Source organism: Schistocerca gregaria, chromosome 6 (genome assembly GCF_023897955.1).
Source record: "Schistocerca gregaria isolate iqSchGreg1 chromosome 6, iqSchGreg1.2, whole genome shotgun sequence".
Taxonomy (NCBI): Eukaryota; Metazoa; Arthropoda; class Insecta; order Orthoptera; family Acrididae; genus Schistocerca; species Schistocerca gregaria.
The window spans coordinates 211,845,855-211,861,861 of record NC_064925.1 but is presented as its reverse complement, the minus strand read 5'-3'; the positions used below and the strand labels follow the sequence as shown (position 1 = coordinate 211,861,861).

The 16,007-nt window shown below is 41.9% G+C and overlaps 1 protein-coding gene across 5 annotated transcripts in view; it reads left to right on the top strand.

Annotated features, from left to right (window-relative positions):
• Nucleotides 1-11,970: 11,970 nt before the first annotated feature.
• LOC126277958 (uncharacterized) overlaps nt 11,971-16,007 on the top strand; it is a 226,444-nt gene continuing 222,407 nt past the window's right edge. For all 5 annotated transcript variants that reach the window (XM_049977578.1, XM_049977579.1, XM_049977577.1 and 2 more), the window contains exon 1: nt 11,971-12,010. The gene's annotated coding sequence lies outside the window, so the exon portion shown is untranslated. The remainder of the gene's footprint in view (nt 12,011-16,007) is intronic.

Sequence of the window (16,007 nt, the reverse complement as noted above, 5' to 3'; positions counted from 1 at the left end):
GAGCAACTAGCTGCCGTGGCTACTGCTGTGGATTATTACATAGCTCAGCTTAAGAATCAAATGCGTATTATACACTTATAAAAACTGTATTATACATTTATAAAATGTACAGTAAGTGAGGAGTTACAACTTGTACAGAAACCAGATTGCAGTTTTGAGAGTCGATGGGAATGAAAGGGAACAGAACAGAGTCAAACAGGGTTGTAGCCTATCCCTGATTTAATTCAGTCTATACTTTGAGCAAGCTGAGAAGAAAACCGATGAGAACTTTGGAAAGGGAACGAAATGAAAACATTTGGGCTTGCTCATGACATTGTAATCCTGTCAACTGACGGCAAATGATTTGGAAGGGCAGCCGAATGGGAGGGACAGTGTCTTGCAAAGAGTGTATAAGATGAACATCAGCAAAAGTAAAACAATCGTAATGGGCTGCAGAGGAAAAAAATCAGGCGATGGTGAGGGATTTAGATTAGGAAATGAAACACTAGAAATAGCAGATGAGTTTGATAATTTGGGCAGCAAAATAACTAACGACGGCAGGAGCAGAAACGACGTAAAATGCGGGCTGGTAATAGTAAGAAAAGCATTTCTGAAAATGATAAATTTGTTGAGATTGAATATACGAGGCTCGACAGAAAAGTAATGCCTCCACCTTCGTAGACCTTCAACAGTTGGCAGCATTAGTATGCGGTAGGTACTGGCTCGTTCCTTAGCCTCTTCTCTACAGCTCCAGTTGGCAGGAAGCCTTAGCACTGAACGGTTGTATTGTTATAGTGTAAAGTATAGAACCCTGCGCAAACGGTTGGTCAATGCGATTTAAGCAACGTGTAGTTACTGAATTCTTGAGGGCAGAAGGTGTCACCCCAAATGAGATTCATCAGAGAAAGAAAGCAGTTTATGGTGAGTGTGTTGATGTGAGTACTTCGCTTCTTCTTTCTCGTAACGCGAGAGGAGTTACTGGCAAATTTCAAGTCCGTGCGCTTTCATTTCAGGAGTCAGCATCCGGGATACCCATAGTGCGCAGATCTTCCGATAGCCAAGCAAAGCAATAATGTGACCCATACGTCCTTGTGAAATGCCGATTGTGCTTGCAGTTTCTCTCTGAGTGATACGACGATCGTCAACATTTTGCTTGTGAAACTCAGTGGTTGCTGTCACAGGGCGTCCAACTCTTCGTTTGTCACGCAGGTCAGATATTCCCGCCTCAACATCTTTAAACGTACTCGTCCAACGACGCAGAGTACTCACATCAACACATTCACCGTAAACTGTTTTCATTCTCTGATGAATCTCCTTTAGGGTGACACCATCCGCTGTCAAGAATTCAATGACTGCACGTTGCTTAAATCGCATTGACCAACTGTCTGCGCAGGGTTCCATACTTCACACTGCAACCACACAACCGTTCAATGCTAAGGCTTCGTGCCAACTGGATCTGTAGCGAAGAGGCAACGGAACAAGCCAGTACCTGCCGCATACCAATGCTGCAAACTGTTGAAGAGTTACGAAGGTGGAAGCATTACTTTTCAGTCATCCCTCGTAAATCTAAATGTTATGACGTGATTTCCGAAGGTATTTATCTGAAGTGTAGCGTTATATGGAAGTGGAACGTGGATGGTAAATATATGAGTTGAGCAGAAAATAGAAGCTTGTGAAATGTGGCACTACAGAAAAATGCTGAAGATTAGCTGGGTAGCTCGAATAACGAATGAGTATAACGAATGAAGAAAAGAATTATAGCACATACTGACGTAAAGGAGGCGTCGGTTGGTAGCACAACTTCTGGGGCGTAAAGGAGTCTTCGATATGGAATGGAGGGAAATTTGAAGGGCAGAAAGTGCAGATGGAGACCAAAGCTTGAATACGTAAGTAGGTTCACACGAATGCTGGCACCAGTTGTTACATAGAGACGAAGAGGTTTGCAAGGGATAGACTAACATGGAGAGCCGCATCAAGCAAGTCTTCGGAATGAAGCCCATAACATCAACAACGACACACACAAAGATTAAACCCCTGGACAGATCAAAATTTCCTGACACACTCCATAGTTCTGTGCTATACGAGAGACCGCCGCGACTCCCAAGCGGGGAAAGCCTAATATACATTCTGCTCATGGGGAAAGCTGGAAACATAACACAGCGACCATCAACGGGAGAAAGCTGAACACACTGACGTAACAGAATGAGTTAAACGTTACAGCATGCGCGAAAACTTTTAGACTATCATGCTGTAAAGACCCATTGTCACTGGACTCAAAATTGGCGGAAAGAACGAGAAACAGGATGGCGTAAATAGCACACGATTGATATGTTACGCCAAAAACATCTGAGAGATCGCAGCACCAAGTGAGACTTATTATCATTCTCCAACAAAATTTTCCTTTTTTTCTGTAACTGGGATGCAAAGAACTGATTTTTACGTTTTCGGTTGTGCTGATAACGAAAATGTCAATGAAAATGCAAGATTAGCTCTCGTTTTGAAGTTCTGATAACTTTACTTTACTGACTATACAAGATCAGGCACGTATTTACCTTGTAAGCCCCCCCCCCCCCCCTCCCCTTGTTGTCTCTCGGAGGGAGATCAGTCAAGGCGCAACCGATTTGCCTAGCGTTTGTAGTTTTCTGCTGGTGATTCCATGATTAGTGTCCAGCAGTAATCGGTTAACATTGATGCACTCTGCTTTCCCTGGTATCTCATTTCCATGTCCGAAATTTGGTGGTGGAAGCATTCTCGCAGCCCGTCGGTTACAGCAGAACAATTGTCAGGGAAGACGTCCAATTGGGAATCTAGGACATGTTGCACCCCAGTTTGTTGTAGCAGTGCAGAAAATTTTCCACAAGATTCTTACAGTTTCCTGCCCTCTTATTTCGTTGAAAGTTTTGGCACTAGTACAAAGACAACCCTAGCTAACTTTGCATCACCTTTCAAGATGTTGTTGAAGTGCTCATCTTTGTACAGTGGCGACTCACGAAAACCCTCTCTTTTATTTTCGTCTCACTAAGACTTGGAAATTATTCGCTCAGAGAGATGCATCCTCAGTTTTGTACATGGCTTTAACGAAATTTTTCATTAGGATAAATTTTGGATAAAGAAAAGGGAGAATTATGTTCTTGTAGTGCAAACATTGTGATATCCTCATTAAAGTGACTGAAAGAAGCTTACGCTAATCTTTCTTTTTATATCGAAATGTTTTGGCGCAGCTATCCCAGAGGCACAGGAAGAAACAGAATTCTGTGTAGCTGTGTTGTAGCCCAAGTAATATGCCTATGCCTTTCAGATTTCCGGAAATCTGCCGCTTAAACTTGTCGTAGGTCAATCGCAATAATAATTGCTTCATGTTGCCGTATGTTTCTCTCACGTAAGGTGCATACCCAATCGGAATCGATGGGAACACGTTGCCATTATGCAGTAACAAACACTTGAGACTACTTTGGAGGACTTGATGAACAACCACCACCGATCACTTTTATAGTCAATGTCCATAGCTACCTTTAGCCCATTTACGTCACTACAAAATACCACGTTCTTCTTACTTTCCAAAAATGGAAGGAATGACATATGGCGTTTACGGAACGTAACGCAGACACATTTACCGTCTTATCTAGACAATTCCACTATTGTAATTTTGACGCCGACAGTTCACCTTTACTTTTTGCCAATTCCAGATCCCTCACTAGGCCATTAAGTTCACACGGTGTTAATTCGTGAATCTCTGTACACTCATCGTTACACACAAAATCAGGATATTTCAAAGAACAACTTTCCGATGGTAATGGTGAGGCAATAATTTCACTACCGCCCTCTTCCCTATCAAATTAGGTGGGACAGGAACAAACAGTCCGTCCCCGTGAGGCACTGGTCGCATGGGTGGCTGCACGTTAGGATACGTCAAGGAAGACTTTTTCTTCTTGGAAATACCATTGTTAATGGAGTTGACACACAAAAGTAACAGACATTCAAATGGTATGATGCTTCTCGCCAGAAGTTGGGTATAGCAAAGCCCATGAAAGATCTTCTACGATTCAACCACGAACGAAGGCTCGAGACACAAGATGTGCAGATGTGCAACATACACGAGGAACCCAGGGTTTGTCCTGGTACGCCTTCCTAATATATGGCGTTATTGGCCTCCTTTGCGATTTCGGTGTAGCCTGCCCACAAATGTAGCAAACAATTTCAGCACCGTTCACGCATTTGCGAGGCATATTGAATCACACCAATTACTATGACCACACGCACTAACGATACTTCTGTAACACGTTCTCCCAGCACACGAACAGAACACGCTTGTAATAGGCTGAAACTATGCTTAAATGAAACGTTCTCCGCTCCTCCCTTACTCTGACGAAATACACACAGATGTTGTTACCGGAAACTTCATCACTCTGTCTACCAACAGCGGGATTTAGAAGCCTATTTGAGAAGGAGGAATCAGTAGCGGATTCAGGGGGGGCTAAGAGGCTCAAGCCCCCCCCCCCCCTTCTGAAAAGCACATGGGTCCACCCGTGACAAATCGCAAATTAATCTTGATATTATCCTCTTGTCTGAGTACTAACTACCTACTAGTGATGGGGAGCTCGCGAATGAATCGTTCAAATGAACGCTTCACTCCAGTGAAGTGTGAACTACAGTGTGTTAACTTTTATATGGCAGACCTCTCCCTAATTCTGAATCGTTAGAAGTCGGTAAGGACGGTATTATACTATCAAATTTCTTTGTCAAAGATTTGATCAATATATATATTTGACACAGATCTTTACGTAGCGCTAGAAGGGGTAGTACACTGTCATCAAATTTTTCGTCAAAGTTCAAGATGGCTGACAACAACTTATTATTAACCGCAGCAGTTGCACGTACCGCAATTGCATTGTGTGCACATGCGGAAAAGAAGTGGGGGCAAAAACGGAACCATACATACGAGGTTGACAGTCTTAAATTCCTGGAATTACAACTTGATAATAAATTCAGTTGGGAGGAGCACACTACAGAACTGCAGAAACGCCTTAACAAATCTGTATTTGCAATTCGAGTGTTAGCAGACATAGGCAACATAAAATGAAAAAGCTTGCATATTTTGAAACTTTTGTTTGACTTCAAGACTTACCCCAAAATATTATCCCATATGACACTATGGAATGAAAGTAGGCAGAGTGTATGTAAAAGCGTGTAATACGTATTGGCTCTGAGCACTATGGGACTTAACAGCTGTGGTCATCAGTCCCCTAGAACTTAGAACTACTTTAACCTAACTAACCTAAGGACATCACACACATCCATGTGCGAGGCAGGATTCGAACCTGCGACCGTAGCAGTCGCGCGGTTCCGGACTGCGCGCCTAGAACCGCGAGACCACCGCGGCCGGCTGTAATACGGATTAATACGGAAACCTCTTCAAAGAACTAGGTATACTAACTACTGCCTCTCAGTATATTTACTCCTTAATGAAATTTATCCTAAATAATATATCTCTTTTTCCAGCAAACAACTCAGTTCATATATACAATATCAGGAACAAAAAAGGACTTAAAAGCACTTACTTTAGTTCAAAAAGGGGTCCACTACTCAGGAACAATAATCTTCAATAATTTGCCAGAAAAACATAAAAAATTTAGTTAGAAATAAAGATCAGTTTAAAAGGTGCCTGAAAGACTTAATAGTGGCCAACTCCTACTCCATTGGCGAAATTTTTAGTAGAAACAAATTATGTATTGTATTTATCCATACTATTAGTATTGTTATTTCAGCTTTAAAAAATCGACATGTTCCACATCCACGAGGATCTCCTCAGCACGGATCTATGGAACGCAAAACTAATCTAATCTGGGTGAAGCTGTGGGTTTTACGACGACACGATAAAAGCATTCAACAAAACTTGTTAGCCGGCCGCGGTGGTCTCGCGGTTCTAGGCGCGCAGTCCCATAGTGCTCAGAGCCATTTGAACCACTTTTGAACAAAACTTGTTACGTGAGCATACAGTGGAAGACGTCAAGTCGTACATCAATTACTTAAGAATGGATGAGCATATATCTCTGTATGTGCTCAATGAAGTGTATCCTCATATCACAAGGCACAATATTCACTTAAGAACTGCTACATCTTCAGAAGACAGGCTCATTGTAACACTCCGATTCCTTGCTACAGGAGAGGGTTATGTTATGTTAGGTTAGGCCAGGTCAGGTCTGGTCTCCAATCTTATTAATCTATTTTTGTATTCAGGGTGCCTCACGTTGTAAAGCGCCTCATCGGCTTCAGACATCTCTATTAATTTTGTAGTTGTCGGCACACACCAATTGTATTTACCGGCAATGGTTATACAAACACTAAAGGCGACAGAACACTGCAGCGATGCTAGCGCTCCATGTGGTAACATGTCACATTGCAGTGAACAGAAGACAAGCGATTTCTTTGATCAAATATACAGCGAGGCCCTAGATTTGATCAAATATTGGACGACATTTGACGAAGTCCCTATTACACTATCAAATATCTTTGACAAAGATATTGGACAAATATCCTGGACAAAGAAATTTGATGGTGTAATACCGGCCTAACGTTGGGAGGCTTCGGTAGGCACTCAGTTTCGATTGCTGCCAACATTACGTAGCTGACTGTATTGTACAAGGTAGCCATTGTCGTCTGCTTCGTTATTGTTTTGCGCTCTACAGTTCTGCTTGTTTTTATTGTGCAGTTGTGCTAAACATTATCAAAATGAGTGAAGAGGCAGTTGCTGGCCCATCTCGGGAGTCGCCAACAGCCCCTACCTGTAGGCCTACGGTTAGAAGAAGCCTTTCGTCTGCTTTTCTGTAAGCATGACATTCAATTTGTAGTGCCAGCACTGCAACTGGTAGGCTTGCCTAGCCCCCTCCCCCCCCCCCCCCCCCCCGGCGACTCCTCTCCCCACCCCTCTCCGGCCAATGCTTGCTTCCTCTTGTCGCCGCACTCCCCTCGCAAGTCTGCCGTCTTACAGTTAACACACTGTAACCACTCAATTTCAGTGAACTGGTACTTCAAACTCTTCACAGATAGCACACTCCACACTTTTTTCTACTTCACTCACTCTCTTTCCCTCTGCCTCTCCCACTACATCGGCGCTACTGCCTGTCGACGAATCGCGCGGTGTTTGTGAGGAACGATAGGTTAATGATGGGTTCGTGGAGGTGAGGGGCGAGGGGAATGCAGCGTCAGCTGCTTCCTGCAGTCAATTACCCGTGACTATTTGTGCAGTTAAACTTCGCGTGTACGGGTAGCCTACCATTGGCAGCGCTTGCAGGCAAATGAATATTAAAGATACAAAGGAAGAGGCTTGCTGTGTGAACACGCACAGCGAACATGAAAATAAGATGTTTGTTAATAACACTGGAAGAGGGATTTTACCTGAAATCGTACCAATGAATACAGGTGACAGTTTACGTTTTGAATCTGGAGGGTTATTATTCTCAACAAAAATAAAATCTACAGGAAAACTTCTGAATTATTACTTAACGTAGGTATATAGACTTTGTGGCAGTGATAAACATACTCATTCTATTTTGGATTAAATTTTAAAAAGGACATAAAATTGGACTGCATTTCGTTGGTAGCCCTAGTTTTCAGTCCACGAATACAACAAATAATGTTTCATTTGGCAGATAAAGACTTTTTTGGGCGCTTCATGAGAAAATGTCGAACAATATTAAATGTAATATCTTACATGTGACACGCTCCTCTGTTTATATTTCCTTTGTCCCCTTCGGCCGGCCGAAGTGGCCGAGCGGTTCTGGGCGCTACAGTCTGGAACCGCGCGACCGCTACGGTCGCAGGTTCGAATCCTGCCTCGGGCATGGATGTGTGTGATGTCCTTAGGTTAGTTAGGTTTAAGTAGTTCTAAATTCTAGGGGACTGATGACCTCAGAAGTTAAGTCCCATAGTGCTCAGAGCCATTTCAACCATTTGTCCCCTTCGACTAGGCTCTATTGAAGTTAACTGAGACGCTGTAAGAGCGTAAAACGTTGCGTGCACGTTACTGCATTAAAAGTATTACGAAGCTTTATTGTACGAGCGAGGCGAACAAAGCGTAGTCGCGGCTGAGCGGCGAACTGGGCAACTTCGGCAGGCTTCCGTACTTCGCGAATGAACTACTTCATTTGAACGCTTCACGGCAAAGAGTGAAATGAATGAAGTAGTTCACGGGAATTAACGAGTTCGACCCATCTCTACTACCTACAGTACAATTTTCATCACTTGTTACGTAATCCATTTTAAGTACATGGGAGATACGATACTGCGTGAAGAGTTTGACAGAGCACTGAAAGACCTGAGTCGAAACAAGGCCCCCGGAGCAGACAACATTCCATTGGAACTACTAACAGCCTTGGGAGAGCCAGTCATGACAAAACTCTACCATCTGGTGAGCAAGATGTATGAGACAGGCGAAATACACTCAGACTTCGAGAAGAATATAGTAATTCCAATCCCAAAGAAAGCAGGTGTTGACAGATGTGAAAATTACAGAACAATCAGTTTAATAAGCCATAGCTGCAAAATACTATCACGAATTCCTTACAGACGAATGGAAAAACTAGTAGAAGCCGACCTCGGGGAATATCAGTTTGGATTCTGTAGAAATACTGGAACACGTGAGGCAATACTGACCTTACGACTTATCTTAGAAGAAAGATTAAGAAAAGGCAAACCTACGTTTCAAGCATTTGTAGACTTAGAGAAAGCTTTTGACAATGTTGACTGGAATACTCTCTTTCAAATTCTAAAGGTGGAAGGGGTAAAATACAGGGAGCGAAAGGCTATTTACAATTTGTACAGAAACCAGATGGCACTTATAAGAGTCGAGGGACATGAAAGGGAAGCAGTGGTTGGGAAGGGAGTAAGACAGGGTTGTAGCCTCTCCCCGATGTTATACAATCTGTATATTGAGCAAGCAGTAAAGGAAACAAAAGAAAAATTCGGAGTAGGTATTAAAATCCATGGAGAAGAAATAAAAACTTTGAGGTTCGCCGATGACATTGTCATTCTGTCAGAGACAGCAAGGGACTTGGAAGACCAGTTGAATGGAATGGACAGTGTCTTGAAAGGAGGATATAAGATGAACATCAACAAAAGCAAAACGAGGATAATGGAATGTAGTCGAATTAAGTTGGGTGATGCTAAGGGAATTAGATTAGGAAATGAGACACTTAAAGTGGTAAAGGAGTTTTGCTATTTGGGGAGCAAAATAACTGATGATGGTCGAAGTAGAGAGGATATAAAATGTAGACTGGCAATGGCAAGGAAAGCGTTTCTGAAGAAGAGAAATTTGTTAACATCGAGTATAGATTTAAGTGTCAGGAAGTCTTTTCTAAAAGTATTTGTATGGAGTGTAGCCATGTATGGAAGTGAAACATGGACGATAAATAGTTTGGTCGAGAAGAGAATAGAAACTTTCGAAATGTGGTGCTACAGAAGAGTGCTGAAGATTAGATGGGTAGATCACATAGCTAATGAGGAAGTATTGAATAGGATTGGGGAGAAGAGAAGTTTGTGGCACAACTTGACAAGAAGAAGGGATCGGTTGGTAGGACATGTTCTGAGGCATCAAGGGATCACCAATTTAGTATTGAAGGGCAGCATGGAGGGTAAAAATCGTAGAGGGAGACCAAGAGATGAATACACCAAGCAGATTCAGAAGGATGTAGGTTGCGGTAGGTACTGGGAGATGAAGAAGCTTGCACAGGATAGAGTAGCATGGAGAGCTGCATCAAACCAGTTTCAGGACTGAAGACCACAACAACAACAACACAACAACAACAGTACGTTTTCAAATTTTACATCTCCCTAAGAAGGTGCGCATGTGACTAGTTTTTAAATCGCGCGCCACCCATTCGGAACGCAGCTACACACACGCACCACTGCCACCGCCACCCCCCCCCCCCCCCCCCCCCAACCACGACACGAGTGTGTGGTTTGCGACAGCACTCGCCACGGTGCTGTGCACATAGGGCATTGTTGTATGGTTTGTCGAAACAGACACAATAGAATGCGCCGTACAACCGTTTTTTAATTTTAATCAAGGTCAGATTTTCAAAAAAATGGCATCGAAATGCAGACAAGGAGACCCTAGAGGGATGTCATATTGTAGAACCTTTGGACATCCCAGTGCAAGCACCCAGAATCGCCAAACGTTCTGCTCTTCGCTCAAATATAGAAACACCTCATGCTAAGGAATACTACAGGTAAAATAAACCTTTAATACATATACACGCGTTTTGCTTGATGCAGCATTTCTTTCTGTTCTGTTCTTTCGAGTTCGAGAATAATGTGTCGTGTTTTGTTTCAAATTGAATGTATTCCTTCCTTTCATAGATTTTGTATTTGGACAATTGGGGGTGTCACTTTTCGAGAGCAGAGCATTTTTCAATTCTCGACCTTTTCACCCTTATACCAAATTCCTTCGTAAAAACAGAAAATCTGACCTCTTTTTAGTGGCAGTTGCACGTCTTTACAGCGCTGACTTCCCTCATCCACCCCCCCTCGTTATCGGGAGAAATAACTTTTTGGAAGGAGCTCTGGAGAGACAGGGAACACCCCCTCAAAACAGCAGCAGAGGCCACATCAAGAGACAAATTAATTTATCCCAAATATAAAAATTCTTTTACAAATTCTCGCTACATTACCAGGATCTACTTGTAGTGTGGTGCGTAGCTTCCCTTCGCATAATCCGACAAAGTCGTATCTTTGTACGACAATGACGGATGGCAGGTGCCATGTACATTCACCGAGATTTATCTGGCAGTCTACATCCTGTCGAAGTCAATGAAGAATTTGCAAAGCGTTATCCGAGGGGACTCGCTATAAGTCAGATGAGCAAAATAAAATTATGGGTGCCTTTTAGTATATTAATGCTTACCTTGAGAAAGCCTACGCTCAGTGGCCGAGCGGTTCTAGGCGCTTCAGTCCGGAACCGTTCTGCTGTTACGGTCGCAGGTTCGAATCCTGCCTCGGGCATGGATGTGTGTGATGTGTTTAGGTTTAAGTAGTTCTGAGTCTAGGGGACTGATGACCTCAGATGTTAAGTACCATAGTGCTTATAGCCATTTGAACCTACGCTCAGTTGGATCAAATCCCTCCCAAAACAAAATCCTGTATCCACCACTGGAAGGAATTGAGAATGGATGCTAAAAAATATAATTAGATGCACCCCTTTTAACTTGGAAAAGAGAGCTAATTCGAGTTTTTCATGGTCGTTCTCGTTATCAGGTGGTCCATGTAGTTAACAAACACTTATTTCATACCATTTATAGCTTTCACTGTTCGCTAGTGTTATCACTAGCCATAATTCAACTGCATAACTTGTCCGATCGTTTCAATGAACGGCATACGTCGTGCGAAGGATACTGGATATATCAATATCGGTTTTTACACAAGCTACGTTAACAATGTGTAGCAAATAGCCCGTCGACTACACTGTGGAGCAAGTTGTAGTAGTGAACAGCACACAACACTGGAACATAACATGAGCAACCAAACTCATATGCCAATTTGTAATACGTAAAATGTGGTTTAGTGAAACAGAATTATGCCGAATATATTGTTTAAAAGTTCAGAAATCAGAAACACAATTTTGTGTCTTTAATCTATTATTTCCAGCGTTTTAAAAACACCCCACCATAGTGCAAACTTCAACAGAGTTCCTATTTTCAGTTCAAAATTGCCAACGGTTAACTCGCTTCTGGGTATCAGTGAGTCTAACAGTGAATGCATTCACGGCAAGTTGCCTTCCTACAGATTCTTTTTTTTTTTTTTTTTTTTTTTGCCTTGCTTGGAGAGGCGTGCCTTTGACAGCAAATGTAATCGCTGTTTCAGTCACCCCTCCCCCGCGGTTAGAAGCCGTCGTCGCTTGCTCTCCCACCCCTACAGACCCTGCTGGTTCATGCGCACAAGCTACATCGCGATTGGCTGCCATTCGCAAAGCGGCGTCGGCAAGTCTTTATAAATAAGGGGCAGTCGCTGCTTTGAGCTCATATCAACTCCACCAACGGTAAGTGCCACAGCTGAAAGTCTGTTGCTCTTCTGAAACGCATGCAGCATGTCGAAGTTTACTTAATTTTTTTCCTCTTTGTATGTATCTCTGTACGTGTTATACGATGAACTGATCGGCTGAACCGCAACGTCTGTACACGTCGCACGAGACGTGCCCTGGGCGGCAAATTTTTGAACGGAAAAGCAAACGAGCCAACAAAATAATTCAAACGTGATAAAAAATAAATGTGAATGCAGACTTAGCTTTTCATTAATCCGCACATGCATATAGTATAAAATGTTAAAACATCGTTGTTGTTGTTGTCTTCAGTCCTGACACTGGTTTGATGCAGCTCTCCATGCTACTCTATCCTGTGCAAGCTTCTTCATCTCCCAGTACTTACTGCAACCTACATCCTTCTGAATCTGCTTAGTGTATTCATCTCTTGGTCTCCCTCTACGATTTTTACCCTCCACGCTGCCCTCCAATGCTAAATTTGTGATCCCTTGATGCCCAGAATATGTCCTACCAACCGGTCCCTTCTTCTTGTCAAGTTGTGCCACAAACTACTCTTCTCCCCAATTCTGTTCAATACCTCCTCATTAGTTATGTGATCTACCCATCTAATCTTCAGCATTCGTCTGTAGCACCACATTTCGAAAGCTTCTATTCTCTTCTTGTCCAAACTATTTATCGTCCATGTTTCACTTCCATACATGGCCACACTCCATACAAATACTTTCAGAAACGACTTCCTGACACTTACATCTATACTCGATGTTAACAAATTTCTCTTCTTCAGAAACGCTTTCCTTGCCATTGCCAGTCTACATTTTATATCCTCTCTACTACGACCATCATCAGTTATTTTGCTCCACAAATAGCAAAACTCTTTTACCACTTTAAGTGCCCTAATCTAATTCCCTCAGCATCACCCGACTTAATTCGACTACATTCCATTATCCTTGTTTTGCTTTTGTTGATGTTCATCTTATATCCTCCTTTCTAGACGCTGTCCATTCCGTTCAACTGCTCTTCCAAGTCCTTTGCTGTCTCTGACAGAATTACAATGTCATCGGCGAACCTCAACGTTTTTATTTCTTCTTAACATCATAGACTGCTTAAAATAATACTGAAATTTTTTCCATCAAATACACGGCAGTAAACTATATACTGATTTGACACGCAGTGCCGCCAACACGTGATTATGTCAAACCAACACAAAAAAATCCGTCAATACGAAGTATCTCCATATTTTCTTGCAAAAATAAAGAAAAAATATAACTTATTTAAAACATTACACTCATTACTTTATTTGAGCATCGAGCAAACATTTAAAAATCCGTCAACATCAGATATCTCCGTATTTTCTTGCAAATAAAAAGACGAAATTAAAATGTATTTTGAGCATTATACCCACACCTAGTTTACGAGACGGACAAACATTTGAAAAATAAGCCGCACTCGGCCAAAATATAAAATATGTTTTATTGTATAACTACATCACATTTTAATGGAACAGTAACAAGCAAATTTAAATACGCTCCAATAAATTTCGGGGGTCCAGTCGCACGCATTCAGCTCCTACTTCAATACTTCGGCTGTATAACGTCCAGTCATCCTCAGAATGAGCCGACAAACAGATGGCTGGACAGAATACAGCCAAAATATTATAATAAAAAGCCGAAATAATGTGCAGCACGCCCAAAATTTAATGGAGCAGTCATTGCGCCACGAAAACGCACAAATTTAAAGATATTTACTCACCTATGTTGAAGTAATAACACTTCGTCCTTATCGTCCTCTACTTCTTCTTCAATTGACGTGCTGGATTATTGGCGTCCCAATTTGCTTCAAAACATGTTCGGGTAAGAAGTAATTATGACGGCACTTGATCAAACATCTAAGTGAGAATTGCGGTTACCATACTGGTTTTAAGTCTATTCCTGAGGGAGGTTTTCACATTGTTGAGCATGCTAAATGCTCTGTCGACGTCAGCATTTGAGCAAGATAACACTAAATGCGTCACTGCAAAATCTGAGAGCTCCTGAAATGGATTTTGGAAACTAGCGTCTTTATATGATGCGATCTCTTGCTAAAGTTCTATTGCATTGTCGACATTTTTCCACTGAACAGTTGTTAATTTTGATCACTGAAAGTCAGTTTTTGTTATTTCTGTGTAAGGTTACTGAAATTCCCGAGCTAGCGGGATTATACTTTCTTTCACCATCCTCAAACACCGTCCTGGAGCAATTAGACACACTTTTTGCGAAACCTTGACATTATCCGGCAGTCCCCAATGGAGTTCCTCTGCTAAGCAAAGCAGAAAATTTTCGCATCTGCTGCGAAAAGCTTTTTCGCTTTCTGCGTTAATTCTATGTTCGATAATTATATTTACGAATGAAACCTCTACTTCCTGGCCAAGATAAATATTAGAGGATTTGTATTTTCTAAGATCTACCGTTAGCAAATCTCCCTGGTAATCGGGGACAACAATCCGCCTCGTAAGACGTGCAATAAGTAGAACTAAGTCTTGCAGTAGCTTTGAATGGCCCGCTGTAATTTATTGGAATGATTTATTGACCTTTTGACATTCTTCTAGAGTTAGTGTAAGAACCAGAAGATGAAGCGGTGGTAGAGCGGTTCTAGGCGCTTCAGTCCGGAACCGCGCGGCTGCTACGGTCGCAGGTTCGAATCCTGCTTAGGACATGGACGTGTATGATGGCCTTATTCTAGTTAGGTTTAATTAGTTCTAAGTCTATGGGACTGATGACCTCAGATGTTAAGTCCCATAGTGCTTGGAGCCATTTGAACCATTTTTTGAACTGCTGACATCAGAGTACATACTATATAATAGTTCAGCTGTGTAGCACTTATTTGTCTAGATATTTAAAAATGTGCCTGTAGTTCAAGCCACTGACTTAAAATGCGGTTCTTAAACAACTCCCCATTCATGGCTTTTGAGAAGAAGATTTGGAAAACCAAGAATAAGTTTCACAAATTAAGAACTCAAGATTCCTTGGTAGTATTTGGGCAACAGAGGACACTGCTAACTGAACTGAATGGCAAACATAGGGATCAGTACAAGATTAGGGACCTCAACTTGCAGTTTCTGGCAAACCCAACTGTTAATACCCACCATTACAGAGGCAATATCTTCACCAGTTATTTCATTTGTTTAATGTCTACACCATAATCTGAAAGTTACTGCAGTAACAACACATCCAGCATTCCCAAGTTCTAGTTCAACAATTCCTAAAAAGGTGGAAATATCTCTGCTTTGTTCATTTGGAAAACATAGTGCACACAGCCAACAATTTGGTTACAAAAATGCCTGTAGATTCATATACAAAAAGACTGAATGTCCATTACCAACATCGTTCTATAGTTGTGATTTAAAGTGCTGCAAGAAAACGTTTCCAGTCGAAGCATTGCGCTTCGTATGTTGTAGCCGTAAAAGAGATGCATAGCCAGCACTTTGAATAAATTTCTTTGTTAGATTTGCAAGATGATCAACGGATCTAATTGCACAATGATTAACTATAAACAATGTCAGAGCAGCTTCAGCAGCTGCACTTTCGTATGTATGTTTTATAGAATGAAATGGCAATGTTGACCGTCGTGAAGATTAAACACGTTCAGCTCTTTTTAAATTTTCTTACTTTTTCTATGTGGAAGTGAATCTGACAAACGCACAGTCAGGTTGCAGTGGCAATATTTACACCGTGCACTACTACGTTCCGCGGGCACCTCCAACAATCAATCCTTTAATTGTTTATCACTTAACCACGCTTTCTAAAATGTCTTATATACCACCTGACATTCTTTTCAGACTTGTTCAGTCAGTCGTAAAAACAAACAAAAAGAGCACTAGACACTAATTGTTAAACACACAATAACTCACTACAACACTGTAGGCTGTAACCTGGCACGCAGCTCCTAGTCATGAACAGTAGCAGTCGGCAGCAGCCGGAAGAGGAGGAGGCGATTAGTGTTTAACGTCCCGTCGACAACG